Consider the following 6,000-nt stretch of genomic DNA (forward strand, 5'->3'; position numbering starts at 1 on the left):
AGGAGGCCACGAAGCTCTGGCTGTTCCCTGGGAGAAATCGCCTGTCTCTGCAGCATTGGTCATGTGACTGAGTGGGCGTGGCCAACTTGATGTCACTCACAGCAAGGTGCCGCCCCACCTTGTCCTGAGTGACTTCAAGTTGGCCACGCCCACTCAGTCACATGACCACCAAGCCATGCCCACCAAATAAGCTACGCCCATAGAACCCACCCTGATTTGCACATGAATATTCTTCTCCTCTAGGTGTGCCAAGCTAAGATGAAGCACATAGGAAAGTGCAATCTCTATAGAGCGGTTCTTCCGATTGGCAAACTGTAATGAGTCAAAAGAGTCAAATATATATATTTGTATAATTTTTTTTACACTAAAATATGCTCTTTTTTTATTCCCAGTTAAGCTGAGATTTTATTTTACTTTCCAAATTTTATTGATCTGTCATTTTCAGTATATGTGTAGATTATAAACTATATCAAGATAGCCACACCAAGAAGGAAGGATTCTTGAATCCTTCCTTCTTGATGTTGAATTCTTCCTGTAGATTCTTGATTCTACAGGAAGGAAGAAAAGGAGAATTTAGGACTCCTAGAACAAAAATAAAATTTCCTGATAGTGTAGACATTTGACTAGTGGAACAGCTTGACTTCAGAGGATGTGGGTACCTATCACTGGATGTTTTTGAGAGAAAATTGGACAGCCATTTGTCCAGAATGGTATAAGTCCCTTCACCATTGTTACTCTATTATTCTGGAAGACTAACATTTAAGAATAGAAATGTCACTTCAAAATTTATTTATTTTTTTTAAAAAATCTTCTAAATCTTGGGAACTTTGAAAATAAACTTGTAGAATTTTTAAAATTTTGAGGGGGAAATCCTTTTACCAAAGTGACAGGCAACCCAGCTGAGAAGTGTCGCAACTGAGAATCAGCCCAGTGGCCCAACAGAGGTGGCCTAGTAGCCTTCAGCTCAGTGACCCAGCCCAACACCTGAGCGGAGACAGTATAGTACAAATGGAGGCCACTGAGCAGTGGCAAAATGGAGCTAGGTGGCAGCAGGCTAATGGCTGTGAGCAGCACAGCAGGCCTTGAGGAACAGCGGTGCAGAGCTAAGTGGCAGACAAGCAAAACATCAAGAGTAACAACTAAGAGCAGTGCAGTGAACCAGCAGTGGCTGAGAGCAGCACAACAGACCATCTGAGCAGCAGCACCCACAGCAGTGTCTGAGAGCAGTGTAGCAGATCAGCAGCAGCTGAGAGCAGTGCAGCGGACCTGCTAAGCAGAGCAGAGTGCCCACATCCACATATTGTAGCTGAAAACCTTGGCAGTGGTCAGGCAACCGAAGGACAAGAAAGCAGGAGGAAAGGATAAGTACATTGGTGGACAGGGAGGAAAGGCAGGGAATAGAGGGTTAAGAACAAAATATCTGAGGTTTCCAACAAAAAAGAAGGGCATATTACTTCATAAATGGTCAAGAACTTTTATAAATCCTTAGATTTTAAAATATCTGAATTCCTTTTTCTTAAAAAAATCTTTTTTCAAATTTTTAAATCCTTTTTTCAATTTTTAATCTTTTTTCAACCCTTAAATATAATGTATAATTTTTTCAATTTTTAAATATTTTTCCATTTTAAATTTCTTTTTCAATTTTTTAAAAAATCTTTTCAATTTTTAAATGTTTTTAATTTTTAATTTTTTTTCAATTAAAAAATGGAAAAAACAATTTCTTTATTTTATTTCTTTAGAAATTTTTAAATTCTTAATAAAAAAAGTGGGGGAAAACCACAGAAAAAGAGGCAGACACTTAAAACAGGGAAGATAGAGGTGAATTTTTCAAGGCAGAGAACAAAAGGCCAAGAACTCTTGTAAACTATAAACTGACACTGCAACAGGAAAAATATTTAGTTTTTAGATATTTTGATTTTTTTAACAAACAAACAAAAAAGTCATGGAAATAGAGACTGACACTATAGTGACTTGCAAAGTGTGCCATATGTTTCAGCCTATGTATCAATTTCAATTACTTGAATTACCAGAAGAAAAAGTAAAGGGTCTACAGCAGGGGTGAAATCTAAAAATTTTCCCTGCCGGTTCTGTGGGCGTGGCTTAATTGGTATGCCTTGGTGGTCAGATGACTGGGTGGGCGTGGCCAATAAAAATAAATAATAAAGATAATAAACAAAGTATACAAAACAATAAGAGGTACCAAAAACCAACTTTCACACTTTACACACACACAACACAACACAACTGACTCACACACAATGTAAAAGCAACTGCACTTCACCAAAAATGGCCCCTGCAACAAGCAGGAACCTCACACAGCCACAAAAAGCTCAAAAACCAACTTTCACACTTTACACACACACAACACAACACAACACAACTGACACACACACACACACAAAATGCCACATACAGCTTTGTGAGATTTTGTGAGTTTGTGTAGTTAGAGTGAAACACTACAGAAACACACCAAATCTCAGAAAGCTGCACAAATATTTTATTTTATTATTTTATTTATTTATATTTTTTAGATTGGGGTCTCCAACCTTAGTAACTTTAAGGTTTGTGGACTTAAATTCCCAGAGTTCCTCAGCCACCAAAGCAGGAAAATTGAGTTGCTGACTGAGATGGATTTGAGGCAGGCAGCTTCAGTTGCTAGCTGATGCAACTGATGTAAAGCATGGCTTTCCCAGCCGGAAAGGAGCAGCGTAAGGTAAGTGCTTCATCACAGCCCAGAACCTCTTAAAAGGATTTTTTCTACAAGCTCTTCGGCCGAAGAGCTTGTAGAAAACATGTTTTTTAAGGTTTTGGTGATGAGGAACTCAGCTGTGATTGCCAGAGGAGCCTTTTAAGACCTTTTCGGTTGAAGAGGTTGTTTAAAAAAAAAACTTTTAAAGGGTTCTGACGATCTCAGCTGAGCCGCGGGATCCTCAAAGGCTTTTTTTTTACTTTTCAAGGCATGTTTTTGGCTGAAGAAAACTGCTTTTAAAAGTAAAAAAAAAACCACTTTCTGATGATGGTGCAGCTCAGCAGGGGCAGGGGGCGGGGCTAGGGATTTTTGCTACCGGTTCTCTGAACCACCAGCTGCCATCGCTACCGGATCGAGCGAGCCAGTCCAAACCAGGAGCATTTCACCCCTGGTCTATAGGCAACTCTAGCTACTCTGAAATGCAGTGAACAAAGTGAGAAATCCCAACCTAAACAAGAAGACTACACCAAAATAAAATACAATAGGGAGCAAACAGCTTCTTTAAAGAATGACCCCATATATGAACGCACAGAAGAAAACCAATACACCCATATTGAACACAATAAGGAACAAAAAGCTTCCATAAAAAATGACCTTACATATGTCCCTAAAGACAAGACCAATTGAAACATGTCACTTTTAGAAGAAAAGAACAATCAAGAGCAAAGCCCTTACTATCTATCCTAGCTCACTCCAATGAAGTCCCTCTGGAACTGAACAATCACTTTCATAACCTCCCCTTGAGGAAAATATGTACACACATGCAAAAGGGCATTCATCAGTAGTTTCTAAAAAAAAAAGAGGCACAATTCAGCATTCCTGCGACAGGAAGAAAAGTATTGCAGACTTTCCTAGGGGGGAAAAGTGAACATTGGTGATAGGAGATTCAATTCTTAGGTGAACAGAAACTATAGTCTGCAGACCAGGCAGTCAATCTAGGGAGGTATATTGTCTCTCAGGTGCAGAAGTAACTGAGTACCTTACTAAAATAATCAACCCCGCAGATTACTATCCCTTTCTTCTCCTACATGTGGAGACCAATGACACAACAATGAATCTAAAACAATAACAAGGTATTGTAAACAGCAGGGAAGAAAGTTAAAGATTTAGCAGCACAAGTGGTGTTTTCATTTATACTTCCAACAAAAAGCCAACTTTACTGAAACTTGGTGAGATGAAACTAATGAGTAGAATGTATTGATGGAAGGATACAAACCAGGGGTGAAATCTAAAAATTTTCCCTACCAGTTCTGTGGACAGGGCTTAAATGGTAGGCGTGGCTTGGTGGTCAGATGACTGGGTGGGTGTGGCCAATGACAATAAATAATAAAGATAATAAACAAAGTATACAAAACAATAAGAGGTACCAGAATTCTTTGGCATTTGACAAAGTAGACTACAACCTACTTTTTAGTAAAACTATCAAGAGTATCAAATTTCAATGTTTGAGGGGCTGTTACAAAGAAGAGTGGATTAATCTATTTTCCAAAGCACCTGAGAGCAAGACAAGAAGTAACGGATGGAAGATCATTAAAGGGAGAAATTTCCTGACAGTGAGAAGAATTAATCAGTGAAAAAGCTTGCCTCCAGAAGTTGTGGGTGCTCCATCACCGGAGGTTTACAAGAAGAGATTGGACACCCATTTGTCTAGAATGGTAAAAGGTCTCCTGCTTGAGCAGGGGGTTAAAATAGAATAGAGCTGGCAAGGACCTTGGAGGTCTTCTAGTCCAGCCCCCTGCTCAAGCAGGAGAACCTATACTATTTCAGATCTGTGTAGTCCCTTCTTAAAAATCTCCAGTGATGGGTTGGACTAGAATTGGTCCTTCCAATTCTGTTATTCTGTATTATGTATAATCTATCCTGTTAAGTTCGGGCAATGAAGAGGCAGGAGACGATACAAGTGACAACAGCTCTTTGGTTTATTGTGGTCCCAGCAAAAGCAAACAGGCAAAAACCCCTCTTTAAATAGTATTTTGGCTGAGGCATCAGCCAATCAGCAACGTGCATTTTCCCGCCCAACTTTCCCTCCTAAAATTCAAATACATTACACACCTCCCCTCCCAGAACACTTTTTACCATATTTACGTAGTTTTTGCATAACATTTGCATGTTATTTTTTCCACATAGTCATGCACGTAGACAGGGCGTCTCCTAACTCTTTCTGACCTGCGCAATTCATCCCTGGGAGTGAGTCAAGCTGGTCGGAGGGACTGTTTGTTCCTCCCAGCTCCTCCTCTGAGCCATCCGGCCCTGGATTATTGGCAGAGTCGTCCCTGCTGTCCTCCAGAGGAGCCGGTTGGCGTCGCTGGACTTCTTCAGACTCAGCTAAGTCCTCCGATCGCCTCTGGGTTGAGTTAGCTGTTGGTTCAAATATTGTGTAGTCAGGGTCTGGCTGTTTGGTTCCTGGATTGTTTTGTATTCTTTTTCGTAATTGATCTATGTGGCGTCTCCACACTCGGCCATCCCCCATGTCAGCTATGTATGACTTTGGGCCCGTCTGTCAGGCCTGGAAACCATACTAGATTTAGGGTTCAAGACGCTGCCACATTTTTCCCCTGAGGGAAAGAAGGGGGGTTGAGGGGTATGGTAACATTCTTCAAGCGGTCAAGGTCGGATGGTGTTCACATCTGCAGGGAGAGTGGCGAGAAGATATTCGAATGAACTGGGGGAACGTGGGACCATGTGACCAGCAAAGGGGTCAGGGGGGTGGGACTCTTGGGGTTTGTATAACTGGGAAAAGAATCTGGAAGTTCAGTTTTGGAATTTCACTCCTCGTGTGCCAGTTTCCTCATGCTAGTAAAGAACTCTGAAAGACAATGGCTTCTGAGGTTTTTTTATGCAGAAGAGGTTTTTCTGGAACCTTGACATTATTCCAAAACTCATAACTTTCTTTTGCTTAACGGTACCCTCTCCTCCGCTCAGAGGAGGCCCGTTAGGGGGGTGCTGGGCCCCAGCCTCCGCAACCTCCACAGCGGTGCAAAGACCCAGCGAAGATGGAAGGGCAGCAAGCTGAAAGCGTGGAAGTAGCACAGAAGTTGGAATCTGAGGACTTAGTTGAAATCACCTACTTCCCATCGGAAGATATGACTCAAAACCCGAAGTGGTAGAGCCTGCTTGTCAGCTTGGTGCACGGCCCAAAGACTCTGATTCATGGGTAAGCTGTCGTTCGGGAGAAAACATTTCCTCGGGGCGGAATGGAGAGCCCCCTCCCTCTTCTCAACCTCGATGGAGGACAGTAAAACCTGGAGAAT

Source organism: Ahaetulla prasina, chromosome 15 (genome assembly GCF_028640845.1).
Source record: "Ahaetulla prasina isolate Xishuangbanna chromosome 15, ASM2864084v1, whole genome shotgun sequence".
In the NCBI taxonomy this organism is placed as follows: domain Eukaryota; kingdom Metazoa; phylum Chordata; class Lepidosauria; order Squamata; family Colubridae; genus Ahaetulla; species Ahaetulla prasina.